The sequence below is a fragment of the Pinus tabuliformis genome, chromosome 8 (genome assembly GCF_031772625.1).
Source record: "Pinus tabuliformis cultivar Carrire ecotype Pingquan chromosome 8, CPIR1, whole genome shotgun sequence".
In the NCBI taxonomy this organism is placed as follows: domain Eukaryota; kingdom Viridiplantae; phylum Streptophyta; class Pinopsida; order Pinales; family Pinaceae; genus Pinus; species Pinus tabuliformis.
The window spans coordinates 1821600500-1821617188 of record NC_142294.1 but is presented as its reverse complement, the minus strand read 5'-3'; positions in this window follow the sequence as shown (position 1 = coordinate 1821617188).

Genomic DNA, 16689 nt, shown 5'->3' with positions numbered 1-16689 from the left:
CAGGGGGGGCTCCCAAAGGTCGCAGCGGCCCCGCCTTGGACCCCCCCTACATCGAATATTTTACGAGCGGCGTTCCTGCCCCATTACGAACTAGGGTCCAATGCGGCGATACCTTTGAATACAAAAGATAATTAGGCTCGAAACCCAACATTCAACTTCCTGACTTAAAAAGGATATAAAATAGTAGGGAGCAAGGAGGTGAGCAGACTATAGTAATTCAAGACCCCTTCCGCATCAGGGAGTGGTCAACTCTCAACAACAAACTCCCCACTCCCATCCATCTAGAGGGAACCCCCATAAAAATCCTAATCATGATATTTTCATGAGAGGAGAGGATATCCTCTTGCAAAAATAGAATCGAAGTTATGAAGCTCCCCAGAGCCCATTCTGTCCACCTTGGCTATGGCATTACCTACAAAGTCGTTAACCATTCCTTGACATTTTGTAGAATCTATGCCAAAAAGGGTTAAAGGACTTTTATTGTTCATGGGACAGAACTCGAAAGATGCTCATAGATACAACATAGTTGAACACTTAGCACAATCATTGTCACCTATGTCAGCATTAGAAGTCCTGCAAACATGTCCAACCCAACAGAAAGCCTTACTATTCTCTCTCGGCACAATCGACCCATCCGATTCTTGCCTAATGGTATTCGACTTGGATAAAGCTTGATCTGATAATCACCTATGAGTGACCTCAGTTAAAGATTTATTAAATGAAGGTATTACAGACTCATATGTTGGTGTGTGTATATGTTATTTAAGCAACAAATCGATTAGATTGCAATACACAGACACTTGAAATGGAAAGCAGCAGAGAAATACAGTAAGAAACTACAAGAACACGAGAAATTAATAAGGATTTCACCCTATCCTCAAGTGATACATCTCCAGTCCAGCTCTCAGTGGTGGCCTTCTCTTATTGTGTCTTGAAGCAGAGAATTACAATGAAGGAGCTCAAGATGAGTCTCCTAAAATATATTGGCTTGGCAGGGTGGTTCTTGGATTCCCCAAGCCACTAGAGCACATAGACTCTTTCCCTTGCCAGCTCTTTGACCTCTCTGGTCCGACAGATCCTCTCAGCGATGGCTTGAATCTCTCAAGCTCTTTGGTGCTGGACGCTGCCTTTGGTCAACTCGACCCTTTGTCTTCTTTCCGCTTTTTCCTTCACTGATTCTTTTCTCTTCTCTGTCTTCTGTCTTTAGTGTTCCTCTTCATCCTCCGTGTCTTTCTGTTCTCTACCCATGGCTTTAAACCATTTGAGCTCATGGTAGTATGATTCCTCTTCTGCCTCCGTCAGATCACCTACTTGCAGCTTTTCTTAGAGTTATCTTTTTCAGCGCCATCATCAAGCTCTCAAGGATGGCCACTTGTCCTCCTGCGAACTGCGCTAGCTTGCCTCGTCAGTTCATTTCTTCGTTTACATTGTGGAATGAGTCTTTTGCCACCTTGGCGGTCAAAGCGGACCTCAGTTTCTTCTAAATTGTGGCTTATTCCCTCATCATTCCATCTTCTCCATTGGGCGCGATCTCAGCCGTTAGATCTGGAGCCCCCAGATCCGACGCTGCTCACTCATCCCGTGCGATCGACTAGCTCGACCATTAGCATGCGATGAGCGGCGGTTTTCTCTCTCCTCCGCTTGCCTCTCGTCAAGCACTGAGTGGAATCGCTCTTTTTTCATCAAAACTGCTTACCGCACATGGACGCCCCCAATCAATACCGCCAGTTTTGGAGCGGGTCCCGCCTTTAGCGCTTAGCCTTTTGTCCCATGGTTTTCCCAGCTCCCACACAACTGAGTGCTCGGGAGTTCTCCATTTTGAGGGTTTTCGCCCAGTAATGCACGATTAACACTAATCGCGCATCAAAAACCTCCTCTATTTCCCGATCTAGGCCTCCCAGGGGCTAATTTCGCCTCCAGCGCAATCTCCATGGGCCTTGATTAGTGTGCTTTGATCGAGGTCCTTGTCGTTCCACACTGGCTGCCATTGCCACTAGTTTAGAGGTGTTTTTGATTGCTTTTTTAAATTCTTTGAAGTCTGTCCCGACCTGGTACAACCATGGTTCTGTTAATCATTCTTTATGGATCCAATTCGGATCACTAACTTTCCACTGAAAAGCTTTTGGACCACCAAAATTTGATTTTCTTTTAAGCATCGAATAAGTGAGGGTACTGCTGTCTCACTTGCCCAATCTCAATCCACTTTGCACTGCTTGGATTTGAACGTTTGAGTCCAATTCTGAGGTACTCAACATCTCCTCTGTGAGTTGTCCTCACCTTCCTGTCCAAGACTATGTCTTCCTGCAATTCAGTCAGATATTCAGGTAGCAGGTCATCAATAGAAGGCAATTGACTTTGCTCTTCAGGATCCTCAATCATCGAAGGTTCAAACAACCTCAAGCAATCTACATTTATGACTGAGTAGATGTGCATGCAAGTTGGTAGATCAAGGCAAAAAGCATTTTCAGCAATCTTCTCAAGTATCCTAAAAGGTCCATACCTGATAGGCTTTAGCTTTTTACCTTCACCTTGCATCTTGTCCTTGCTGATATACAGCCAGACCTAGTCTCCAACTTGAAAACTATGCTCCATCCGATGCTTGTCATGCCCAGCCTTATATCTGGCTTGGCTCCTTTCCAACTGTTCCTGTAATTCCTGGTGGATCTCCTGGATCTGTTCAATGAACCTAGTTGCCTTGTTCACATCATTGTGTCCATCAACTGTGGTATCTTTACCAAAGACAAAATCCAAAGGAGACCTTGGTGTGAAACCAAAACAGGTTTCAAAAGGAGATCTCTGTGTAGAAGAGTGTTTTGCTCTGTTGTAAGGATGTTGAACATAACACAAGTGTTCATCCCAAAGCTTAGGATGTTTGCTGCAATATCCTCTGAGTAACTGGATTACTGTCCTGTTAACTACTTCTGTCTGGAAATCGGTTTGTGGATGAAAAGCGGTGCTTTTCTTCAGTTTGGTGTCCATTAGTTCCCACAGACTTGACCAAAAATTCCCCACAAATCAGGTGTCTCAATCAGATACAATGGAAGTGGGTAATCCAAAATGAACCCATACATGTTCAAAGAACAGTTTTGCAATTTGTTCAGCTGTAATCTGTTTATTACAAGGTAACAAAATGCACATTTTGATAAACCTATCCACAACAACATATAAATAATCATGAACTTTTCTAGACTTAGGTAGTCCTCCAACAAAATCCATGGAAACACTTTCCCAAGGGTGAGAAGGAACTGGTAGTGGAGTGTACAAGCCTAGTTTTCTATTGCTAGGCTTACTTTTGGCACACATAGTACATCCTCTTACATATCTAGAAACTGTCTCATTCATTTTTGGCCAATAACAAAATCTTTGCAGCTGTGCAACTATTTTACTTACCCCAAAGTGACCTGATATCAGGGAAGTGTGTGCCTCTCTGATTATCTCTACTCTCTCTGTTTTTGGAATGCAGAGTTTCCCACAATGATACAAGAGTCAGTCCTTCACATGATAATCCAATTCTTCTACCATTTTGCCTTGACTCAAAGTTGCATATACATCTTTAAAGTCTATATCTTGAGCATATTGTTCAATGTAACCTTCATGTAGTACATAATTATGCTTAAGTAGAGTAGATGCATTTATAATGGGTCTAGATAACATGTATGCAACTTTGTTACGTATGCCCTTTTTATATCTGATGACTAAATGGAACTGTTGTAGAAAACCCATCCATCTGTAATGTCTTGATTGCTGCAACTTAGTTTGGGAGTGTAGATATTGAAGTGGTTGATGATCAGTATGTATTACTATCTCTTTACCCATTAAATAATGTTTCCACTTTTTCACACTCTGAACTAATGCATACAATTCTTTATCATATGTAGGATAGTTAACTACTGCAGAATTAAGTCTCAGAATGATAACATATGGGTTTATCGTGCTCTGTCAACACTGCTCCCATGGGATAGTCACTGGCATCTGTTTGGATCTCAAATGGTGTTTGTAGATCAGGCAGTGCTAGTACAGGTGTTGTACTAATCTTTTCTTTCGAGATGTTGAAGGCTTTCTAATGTTTGCCTCCCCACTGAAACACCTTGTTCAATCCTGTCAAAGCATGTAAGGGAGCTGCAATTGAGGAAAAGTTAGAAATAAACTTCCTCCAATATTTTGCTGCTCCTAAGAAGCTTCTTACTTCTGTAGCAGACTTGGGTTTAGGCCAGTTCACAATGACTGCCACTTTAGAGGGATCTATTTTCAATTCACCACCCCCTACTATATGACCCAAACAATTTAGAGATGTTTTTCCAAATTCACATTTTGGGAGTTTAACGTAAAGTTTTTCTCTTTTAAAAACATCTAATGTCTACTTAACATGCTTTAAGTGTTCTTCTCACATTTTACTAAAGATCAGAATGTCATCCAGATACACAATAACGAAATCATCAAGAAAAGATCTGAGTACATCATTCATTAATCTCGTGAAAGTAGTTGGGGCATTGGTCAATCCAAAAGGCATAACCAGCCACTCATACAATCCCTGCCTTGTTTTGAAAGCAATCTTCCATGAAACTTTCTCTGCAACTCTAACCTGATGGTATCCACTGTTCAAATCTAGCTTGGTGAAATAAACAGCTTCCTTTAATTGATCTAAAAGATCATCTATGCGAGGAAGGGGATAATGATTTTTTATTGTTATCTTATTCAGTGCTCGGTAGTCAATGCACATTCTCCATGAGCCATCTTTTTTTCTCACCAAAATGATTGGTGACCCACATGGTGATGCTCTAGGCCATATAAACCCCTTCTCAAGCAACTCCTGCACCTGCTTCTTGATTTCAACATTCTCTAAAGCGGACAACCTGTACATTCCAATGTTAGGCAATGGAACATCTTGTTGCAAAATAATATCATGTACTATTTCCTTTTTGGGTGGCAAACCTCTAGGTTCTTGAAACAGAACATCATACTTTGAAACAATCTTTTCTATATCAGCTTGCTGCTTAGCATTACAACCCTCAAATACATTGGTTTTATTAGGTTTCTTTTCCTTTACAACCATTAGTATGAATTGTTTGCAAGAATTTATCATTCTTTTCATCTGCCCTAAGTTTATGAGAGTATAATTATTCTTGAGCTTGTGAGCTCTTACAAATTATTCGATTACATCTTTAATAAGTAGATACTTATTCTCAGCTCTATATAAAATAGCCTTTCTATCATACAAGTAAGGACTCCCTAAAACAATTCCACATATATCTGAAGCAATTATGTCTAACTCAACCTCATCTACAAATGTTGACCCAAAAGAAAACTTGAGTTTGCACTGTCTAGTCACTTGTAGTTGCGCTTTATCATTCAACCATCCTAATGGGTAGGGTTTTTTGTGAGGTGTAGTTTCTAATCCTAATTTCTTTACAATTGCTTCAGAAATCAAATTTACTTGTGAGCCACTATCAAACAAAGTATCAATCTTTTGATATTTGGAAACAACTCGAATATGGAAAAGCTCATGTCCTTTTCTCTCATGTTCTTCATCAAAAACAGATTGAGCAGAATTACTGGTAGATGCTTCAGAATTCTTAAATTTTATACCTGTGGCTGCAATGATTGTTTCATCTCCCGAGTCTGACCCCAAATATTTCTAAATAACTGCAGCATCCTTCTTCTTCTTGCCCTCGGACTTCTTAGCTCTCAGCTCTGGATGCAGAATCCAATGGTGCTCATCATCATGCCCATCCTTTTTACAGTGAGTGCATGAAGCTATGCTTTTCTGTGTAGTGTTTGCCTTCCTTGCTTTCCACTTCGGCTTTCTTTTCTCCTTGCTCTTGCTTGCAGTGGGTTGGGATGGTCCCCCAACTTCTAGATTTCCATTCTTTCCTCTAGCCTCTATATGAGTAGCTTGTATAGATACCTCATCTATACTAGTGGGATTAAACATGAGGATGGTATGCCTGATGTAGCTGTGTAGACCACCAATGTACTTCAAAAGAGTCTCTAGTGAGTCTAATGAGATCCCTAGAATCAATGCTCTCTTTCTAAATTCTTGAGTGTACCCTTGCACACTTTGCCCTTTCAACTGCAGAAGAGTTTTCCAACTCATCATGGCTTGTTGCATGTAGGCCAATGGATAAAATTTCTTCTTAATGGCAGAAACAAATTCACTCCAGACAGAGATGGTCTTACCATGTCTTTTAATGTCATCCTGGATTCTGCCTTCCCACCAGACCAAGGCAGTGCCTCCTAGGCGTAGGCTTTCCAGCTGAATTTTGCTCTTGTCTGAGTTGATGTTCTGTACTCTGCAATAAACATCAATTTGTCTAATCCAATTGTCCAACTTTTCAACGTTTAACTCTCCATCATATATAGGCAAGTTGAATTTAACATCTAGCTTGATCAAAGATGCTTTCTTATTATGCACAGGGCTATTAGGAGGTGTGAGAAAGTTTTCCTCTTTCCCTTTTCCTTTTGAGTGGTCATGGGAATGAGACTCATCTTCTTCTTTGTCTTGTTTAGAACCTGATGAATCTTCATCCTTATGCTTTCTAAAGTCCCTATACATTTCTTCTACCATAGACTTTATAGTTAGGAAACTTTCTATGAATTGAGGGTTTGGCCCCACAGAACCTTCCTCTGACATTGTCTTTCGAGGATAGACTCTCCCAATTTCAGGATTAGTTTCGACCAACTCTACTTCTCCTAATTTGAGCTTTGATCTAGTGAGCATTCAACAGCTAAGCCAACACAAGCTTGTCTATCCTTACAGCTTAAAGCTCTAATACCACTTGATCTGATAATCACCCTATGAGTGACCTCAGTTAAAGATTTATTAAATGAAGGTATTACAGACTCATATGTCGGTGTGTGTGTATGTTATTTAAGCAATGGATCGATCAGATTGAAATACATAGACACTTGAAATGGAAAACAGCAGAGAAATACAGTAAGAAACTACAAGAACACAAGAAATTAATAAGGAGTTCACCCTATCCTCCAAGGCTACATCTCTGGTCTAGCTCTCATTGGTGGCCTTCTCTTATTGTGCCTTGAAAGCAAAGAATTACAATGAAGGAGCTCAAGATGAGTCTCCTGAAATAGATTGGCTTGGCAAGGTGGTTCTTGGATTCCCCAAGCCACTAGAGTACACAGACTCTTTCCCTTGGTAGCTCTATGACCTCTCTAGTCTGACAGATCCTCTTAGGGATGGCTTGAATCTCTCAAGCTCTTTGGTGCCCGATGCTGCCTTTGGTTAGCTCGGCCCTCTGTCTTCTTTCTGCTTTTTCCTTCACTGATTCTTTTCTCTTCTCTGTCTTCTGTCTTCGGTGTTCCTCTTCATCCTCCGTGTCTTTCTGTTCTCTACCCATGGATTTAAACCATTCGAGCTCATGGCAGTTTGATTCCTCTTTCGCCTCCATCGGATCACCTACTTGCAGCTACACTTGGAGTTCCCTGTTTCGGCGCCATCATCAGGCTCTCAGGGATGGCCACTTATTCTCCTGTGAACTACGCCAGCTTGCCTCGTCAGTTCGTTTCTTCATTTACATTGTGGAATGAGTCTTCTGCCACCTTGGTAGTCAAAGTGAACCTCAGATTATTCTAAATCATGGCTTATTCCCTCATCAATTCTGTCTTCTCCATTGGGCACGATCTCAGCCATTAGATCTGGAGCCCCCAGATCTGACACCGTTCGCTCGTCCCACGCGATTGACTAGCTCGACCATTAGCGCACGATGAGCAGCGGTTTTCTCTATCCTCCGCTTGCCACGTGTTAGGCGCTGAGTGGAATCGGTCTTTTTTCATCAAAATTGCTTACCTCCCATAGATGCCCCTGATCAATACCGCTGGTTTTGTAGTGGGTCCCGCCTTTAGCGCTTCGCCTTTTGTCCCACGGTTTTCCCGGTTCCCACGTGACCAAGTGCCCGGGGCTTCTCCATTTTGAGGGTTTTCGCCCAACGATGCGTGATTAGCACTAAGTGTTAATCGCGCATCAAAAAAATGCTCTGTTTCCTGATCCGGACCTCCCAGGTGCTAATTTCACCTCCTGCACAGTCTCCGTGGGCCTTGGTCAGCTTGCTTTGACCGAGGTCCTCTTCGTTCCATGCTGGCTATCATTGCCACTGGTTTAGAGGTGTTTTTGATCGTTGTTTAAAATTCTTTGAAGTCTATCCCAACTTGGTACAACCATGGCTCAGTTAATCATTCTTTATAGATCCAATTCGAATCAAAGCTACTCCACAGACACCATCAACCATTGCTTTCCAAATTCCAGTCTTAGTCCAAAACATTAACATTCATCGTTGCATTACCAACAAAGGGGACTTAATGACCCTCATCATTGGGTAAATTTATGGACCTTGATACACCTCCAAGCTTATTTAAATCAACTCTTCTCATAATTCCTTACATATTTTGATTATATTTTGCTTAATGAGATGATGAAAAGTGAGATTTTATGCCTAGTGGGCTAATGTGCATTGATTGCAGGTTTTTGAAAGAAAATCATGGAAATTTTGGCTAATTAAGGGAAGAAAATCAATGAGACAATGAGGAGATATTGTAGGAAATAGATCCTCCTCATTTAATCCTTACTCATTGGAATATTTCTCCATCAAATCACACTAGCTCGGAGTTGCAAGAACCCGACTCATGAAGATCAAAAGGAAGCCGAGCCAGTGGTAGTTAAAGAGCCAGTTCATCTTGAGTTTGGGACCCGAGCCTCCTATATTTAAGGAAGTCTTTGGAGACTTCAGTTTTATAAATAAAGAGGCCTAGCACCTCATTAGGATTCAGATTTCTGATGTAAAAGCACTATGCATTTTTGAGTTCAAGACTTGTGGAAGACATTATTATGTAATTTTCTGATATGATAACGAGAATGAGCATTTCCTTGATCTAGCACTAAGTTGACTTAGAGGGCTGAAGCTCTTGGGTTAGGGCCAAACCCTAGCAACAAAGGCTCCTCTTCTTGTATTTGTATTCTTAGTTTATTTCATAGATTAATGGTTGAATTGTTTTTAGCATTATTTCATTGCAAGTAGTTGTGGATTTGATTAGTTTGCTTCTATTTTTGCATTGCTTTAGAAATATCTTAGAAGGATAAAGGGATACCAAAAATTTCTTAGTAGGTGGATTTTTCCTCACTCCTCCCTTCAGGGACCGTGGTTTGAGGAAAGAACTCCTATGTAGCCCCAAAAAGACATAATTCTAATTTCTCATGGAATTTAGGGTTTTCTGCTACTTAAGCAAGTATCTTACTAGTTTTCAAGAATAGGATTTAATTTTCATTTCTGATATCTTTAGCCTTGCATTAGATCTCATAAATGTTTCACATTATTTTGTAAGTTTTCCCATGCATGAAATAGCCAACTAGATAATGAAATTGTGTTTTCTATAGTTGATTGAAAATCTTTCTTGGTTGACACGATGCATCGATAAATATCAGTGATTGGTGAAGTGCAGGAGTTTCAGTAGTGTAGAGAGATTTCATGACCAACAACCCCATCCTAACCTCATCCATCCATGATTATGAATTTTTCCAGTAAGTCCCTCACAAAATTCATCATTCCATAAGAACACTTCTCCAAGTTTGTTGATCAAATCCAACCATCGCACAAATTCTATTTTGAGCTCTGAAGGAATCCTAGCCACTCCCTTGCCTCATTTCACCCACTATTCACCTTCCCTAATCCCCACACCACCTTCCAAATCACTCCTATTGCTCTCAGCCAGATCTTTTAGGAATACATGGGATCCTGTAGGAGCTTTAGGACATCCTGTAGGAGGCATTAGGACATCTTGTAGGATGACCTGTAGTGGACTGTTTTGAGGCTGAATTATGGAAAAAGAACCTAGGAAGACAGGAGAAGACCCCTACTTGCCTCCCAAGCCATCTAACCACTCACCATCATCCCTAATCCACCTACCACATCACCAAGAGGAGTTAGCATTCACATTTTCACACAAAAAAAATACAAAAATGAGAAAAGAGTTATGGTGTTCATTTACATGCACAACAATACAATGTTTGGTTATTTCAGATTGCATGCCCAGAACAGTAGGATTACACACATGTTAACATAGAATTCTTTTGAAGCAAGCCTGCTTAGAGGTTAGTTAGATGAATGGTGTGTTTAAGCATTTGATTCCAGTCTTTCCTTACTATAGTAGACAAGATTTTGGTTAGTGAAAATTTCCCTTTCTTCTCATTGGTAATCAAGCTTCTTCTGAATCAATAGAAGGTTGGTTTGAGAAACCATAGTGGTCTATCAAAAACTCAGCAGTGACAAAGAGTGGACCCATCGAATATGCTTGTGTATACAGTACTGTCACCTCCTAGTTTGTACAAACCCCAAGTTGATAAAGCAAAGTTGGTAGCCCAATGAGTTGCAACATTGTTGCTGTAATACCGGTGCTTATCACTTTTTCGCATTGTTTCTAAGGAGGCGTCTAAGTAAGATGTGATTTCTACTTTCTTTCTTCCATTTTTTATCTCTGACATTCTATTATTACCTTCATTTATGAAAAAGTAATTGTAAGTTAGTTTGATTTCTTTTCCATTCTACAAGTGATATTTCATTCAAGATGTTAGTTTCCATTCAGTTTGAGATTTCTATTATGCAATTAGTATCAAAGCTTGAAAAAAAATAGAAAACAAAACAAAAACACTTCTTTCATGCCTTGTAGGAATAGGGATAACTTAGGAAAATGTCTACCAAATACCCCCACCACTTCAAACAACCAACCTTCCCTCTTCTTTGGTGGCTGTGAATTGGACCCCTTAGGTGAAAAACCAAAGATATTTGAAGAGCCTAGAAGGCGAGAAGAAGGAGAACCCATTCCAACTAACGTAATGGCTGAAAATAGGAATGACAGAGGAGATAGAGAAAGAATGGAGGGTGTCTTTCCCATCATAGAAACTAATGGGGATACCAAGACGAAAAACATAAGCCCAGCTTCTCTTCCTCATTTCCACGACCTGGCCTTAGAGGATGCAGACACTTTATTATTTGAGTTCATTGTCATATGCAAAATCTATGATTACACCACTTATGAGCAGAAGTTGAAACTATTCCCAACCACTCTCAACGATGCATCTCTGCACTGGTTCATGGGTTTACTTGGGGATAACATCGCAACCCAGGCTTAGATGTAGCAAGCCTTCAACAACAAGTATCGAGACTACTGCAGGTCCAAAGATACTAAAGAGGAAATTTTTAGGATGATCTTGGGGCATGATGAATCCCTAGAGGATCATGAAAAAATATTCTAGCTTAGCTACAAAAGGGCCAGGTGCACACTTGATCCTGAGTCACTGAAGCTAGTCCTACTCTGAGGGGTAAGGGAAGATCTTCTAGATACCCTAAACCTACTAGCAGGAGGGGACATCTACCAGCTACCCTATGAAGATATCAAGACTATCTTTAGGAATCATTTTTGGGTAGCTAGGAAAAAGGGTAGTGGTAGTCAACCAATGGCCAGCCCATCCTCTTCCAACACATCCATAAAAGGTGAAATTGGAAATATGTTGCAAGATTTCAAGAGTGAAATGTTGGAAACCCTTGCCCTATATATTGACACTATGCACATCAAGAGGAATTGGGAGGAAGCAGAAAGAGCATTATCCATCTTCTGCGCTATATACACAAGGAGGCACCCTAGGAATGAATGTCCATTAAACCTGATTGAAATCTACACGGTCTATTAATAAAACCACTCCACAGACAAGTGCCCTTCTCTACCTGGGCTAAAAGCTATGTATCAGGGAACTGAAGGGGTGATTGAAAAACTCTTCTACATAAATCAAAGGATACCTCATGGGCCTTGACCATACCAGAAGGGCATGCAAGGGTCATCCCATGCATATTATAGCCCTAACAAGAACACATCCATTCCCTCTTAGGGACCCCTTGCTCGTCCCTCCTAGTCTACACCTCCTCCTTGGTCTTTTGCACCTCATTTCCATTCCTAGCCAACCAACCAGTCATTTCAGCCATATACTCTACCACATCCTTAGTGGAATGCACCAACCTAGGGGTGGAGGTCCCCATTCAACAATGATCTAGCTTTATTGCCTTCACCTCCCACTCAACCACAACTTTTACATCCTGCTCCACCTAAACAACCTCAGATGCCTTCCCAGTGAAATCTGAACTTGAACAATAGACAAGCACAACGAGTATACAATGGAGAGACATCCTACTTTGCTTATGTTATGGAGATTTAAGAAATCAACTTGAGATCTGGGAGAGTAGTCCCAGAAAACCAACCTCCACCTCCACCTAGGGAGAGTGAGGACGAAAGAGAGGCAAGCATACCTAGAGTGAATCCACCACCTTTTCCTAAAAGACTAACTCATCCAGTCTAACCTACTCTAGAAGAGAATGAACTTTTGGGTGAATTGAAAAATCTATGTGTCAAAATTCAACTTCTCCAAGTCATTGATGATGTACCTATTTACAACAATTTGATTAAAGAGAAGTGTTTCAAACATCGAGGGAGGTGAAAAGGAGACACCCCTACCATTAATGTCAATGGAAAACTGTCTGACTTAATGCTGGCGTAGGTGATTTTCCCAAAGTATTTTCACCCTGGAAGCCCTGTAGTAGACGTGCACATCAATGGAACCATTATCCCACACACTTTGATTGATCTTGGGGTTGCCATTAATGTAATGACTAAGGACACCATGCTCAAGCTCAATCTCCAGGTTTTGTTAAGAAAGACCACAACAATCTTGTAAATTGCAGACCATTCCACAGTAACCCCAGAGGGGATTATTGAGGATGTGATGGTCTCCATCAACTCTTGGGAGTACCCTGCAGACTTCCTAGTTCTGCAGCCTAAAGCCAAGCTTACTGGTCATCCTCTCATACCTAGGTGGCCTTGGTTAGCCACTGTCAATGCCTACATCAGCTGCAGGGATGGAAATATGACTATAAAAAATGGGCCTCTATACAAGCAGATAGTCTTGTACCCTCCTGCTCAACCATTTCTTGAACATCACTTACCTTTATGGCTACAAGATGAGGAAGAATATGAAATCTAATTAGCACAAGCAGGCACCCTAGGAAACGAATGTCCATTAAACCTGATTGAAATCTAATCGGTCTGTGAAGAAAACCACTCCATAGACAAGTGCCCTTCTCTACTAGGACTAAAAGCTATGTATTAGGGAACTAAAGGGGTGACTGAACAACTCTGCTGTAGAAATCAAAGGAGATTTCATGGGCCTCAACCATACCAGCAGGGCATGCAAGGGTCATCCCATGCATATTACAACCCTAACAGGAACACATCCATTCCATCTTGGGGACCCCTTGCTCGTCCTTCCTTGTCTACACCTCCTCCTTGGTCTTTTGCACCTCAGTACCATTCCTAGCCAACCAGCTAGCTATTTTAGCCATATACTCTGCCACAACCTCAGTGGAATGCACCACCCCAAGGGTGGAGGCCCCCATTCAATAATGCTCCAACTTTATTACCTTCACCTCCTACTCAACCAGAACTTTTACACCTTGATCCACCTAAACAACCTCAGATGCTTGCCCAGCCAAATACGAACTCGAACAACAGACAGGCACAACAAGTATACAGTGGAGAGACATCCTACTCTGCTTATGCTATGGAGATTCAAGAAATCAAAGTTTGATATGGGAGAGTACTCCCAGACAACCAACCTCCACCTCCACCCAGGGAGAGTGAGGAGGAAAGAGAGGCAAGCATGCCTAGAGTGAATACACCACCCTTTCCTGAAAGACTAACTCATCCAATCCAGCCTACTCTCGAAGAGAATGAACTTTTGGGTAAATTGAAAAATATATGTGTCAAAATTCAACTTCTCCAAGCCATCAATGATGTACCTATTTACAACAAGTTGATTAAAGATAAGTGTTTCAAACATCTAGGGAGGTGAAAAAGAGACACCCCTACCAATAATTTCATTGGACAATTGTCCGACTTAATGTTGGGGCAGGTGATTTGCCCAAAGTATTTGGACCCTAGAAGCCTCGTAGTAGATGTGCACATCAATGGCACCATTGTCCCACACACTTTGATTGATCTTGGGGTTGCCATTAATTTAATGACTAAGGACACCATTCTCAAGATCAATCTCTAGGGTTCATTAAGAAAGACCACAACAGTCTTTCAACTTGCAAACCATTCCACAGTAACCCCGAAGGGGAATGTTGAGGATGTGATGGCCTCCATCAACTCTTAGGAGTACCCTAAAGACTTCCTAGTTCTGTAGCCTAAGGCCAAGCTTACTGGTTATCCTTTGATACTTGGGAGGCCTTGGTTAGCCACTACCGATGCCTACATCAAATGCAGTGCTAGAAATATGACTATCAAAAATGGGCCTCTGTCCAAGAAGTTTGTCTTGTACCCTCTTGCTCAGCCATTTCTAGAACATGACTTACTTTATGGCTAGAAGAGGAGGAATAAGACGAAATCAACTGAGCCCAACTCTATACCTTAGAAACAACCATGGGAGGAGTAAAACTGGATGGAGATGATTGATTGAACACATACTCCAAAGTCCAACTCCCAACACCTTGCCCTTAGAGGAAGTAGTAAAGGAAACCAAGAGAAACCATCAGATTGATCTATGCTTAGCTGACTCAAACCATACCTTTGTAAAAACCAGAGAATTCGACATGAAATAACTTTGAAAATCAACCCCTCTTTTTTTGTACACCAAGAAGAAAAATTGTGCAACATGGTAAGCAAACATCTGGATTCCTTTGCTTGGAGTTACAAGGAAATGATGGGAGTGCACCCCTTAGTGTGTACTCACCACATCTATATCAAAGAAGGTTGCAAACCAGTCTCACAACCCCAAAGGAGAATGAATCTAGCTCTCAAGGATATAGACAAAGAAGAAGTGCAAACGTTGTTGGATGTAGGATTCATTTACCCTATCTCAGACAGTGAGTGGGTTTCTCCTTTGCTGTTGGCTCCAAATAAAAATGGGAAGTGGAGGATTTGTGTCAATTACAGACAATTAAACAATGCCACAAATAAGGATCATTTCTCCCTACCTTTCATTGACCATGTGCTAGATGACCTAGCAGGTAAAAAGTTTTTCCCTTTCCTAGATGAGTTTAGCAGGTACAATCAAATCTAGATTAGCCTAGAACACCAGGATAAAGCCACCTTCACCTTTCCTTGAGGTACTTTCGCTTATAGGGTCATTCCATTTGGCCTATGCAATGCCCCTACCACTTTCTAGAGGGCAGCCCTGAGTATGTTTTCCGAGTTAGTCCATGATGCAGTAGAAATTTATATGGATGATTTTACACCCTATGGGTGTGATTTCCAGGACGCTTTGTCCAACTTGGGTAAGGTACTGAAATTTTTTATTGAAATGAACTTGTTCGTTAGTCCCGAAAAATGTGAGTTCTTAATGACTACAAGGACTGGTCTAGGTCATTCAATATCCCAGAAAGCATTGTAGGTGGACCCAAATAGCCATCATCCAAAGGGTCGTAACTCTGCAAAAACAGAGGGATATCAGAAGTTTTCTAGGTTTAGATTGATACTATAGGAGATTTATAAAATACTTGAGCAAGTTAGCTTCTCCTTTATTTGGGTTATTAACCAAAGACTCTGAATTTTTATGGTCAAGAATATGTTAAGAGCTCCTAGACACCCTATAGGACAAGTTGACTAATGCACCTATTCTCTGAGGCCCAAATTGGGCCCTTCCTTTCCATGTACATGATGATTCCTCTCACAAAGCCATAGGAGAAACTCTAGGCCAGATAGATGACAAGTTACATGTGGGACGAAGGTACTTTAGTGGCCAAAATCTAGGGCATACTTTCTCTATAGGTGACAGTGCATAAAACACTTGAGCCTCATTACCATTACCTTGGTTGATTCTTCGGCTGCTGGAAGGCATTGCTAGTTCTTTCGGGATGTTGCCCCAAGAACCATCAGAAGATATATTCACAAGACCCAGTTACTCTGGGAGTGATAAGGACAATTAGGTCTTCATAGGATCTTTTATCATACACAACAAGCAAGAACCTTTTTCTTGTTTGCTTGTCAATCACATAGATTAATTTTAAAAGGAAAATAAACCATTTATATTTTCGCTTTGTTTTATGTATGTGATGATATTGCATTGATACCTATCTTCCTCCCTCACCATACAAAACGTAGCACACTCTCTAATTGACACCATAGGGGAGCCAATGACTCCTTGTTGATCTAGACTTTTTTAAACTTCCCCCCATTACCGGGAGGTGTGCCAGGACTCCCACCATTTAGTCTTAGAGGATGTCATGCAACCAACATTATTGGGTCTTCCTTTATTGGTGCATATTTTCTCGGAACCCCCACCTAGGAAAGTACACCCTTCACCACACCAGAATGGTCCCCAAGTGCTACTCCCTTTGGGAGCCCACACACAACTCCTCCAAACCATCCCCGAGTCACCCATCAAGGTAGTTCTCCTGAGACTTCCCCATAGAGGACCCCTTTGCATATAGTTGTCCAAAATCATTTTACAATGGTAGTTAGCAAACCGATCCCATTTTTAGCTTTTCTAAACCTACCATATTTAAGAAAGCTAACTAATGATCTGATTTCCCATGGCCAGAATTGGCCATCTATGCCCACCAAGATCCGTTCAGATATTCCAAAGTTCAAAGGAAAATAGGATGAATACCTAGGAAACCATGTCATCACTTTTCA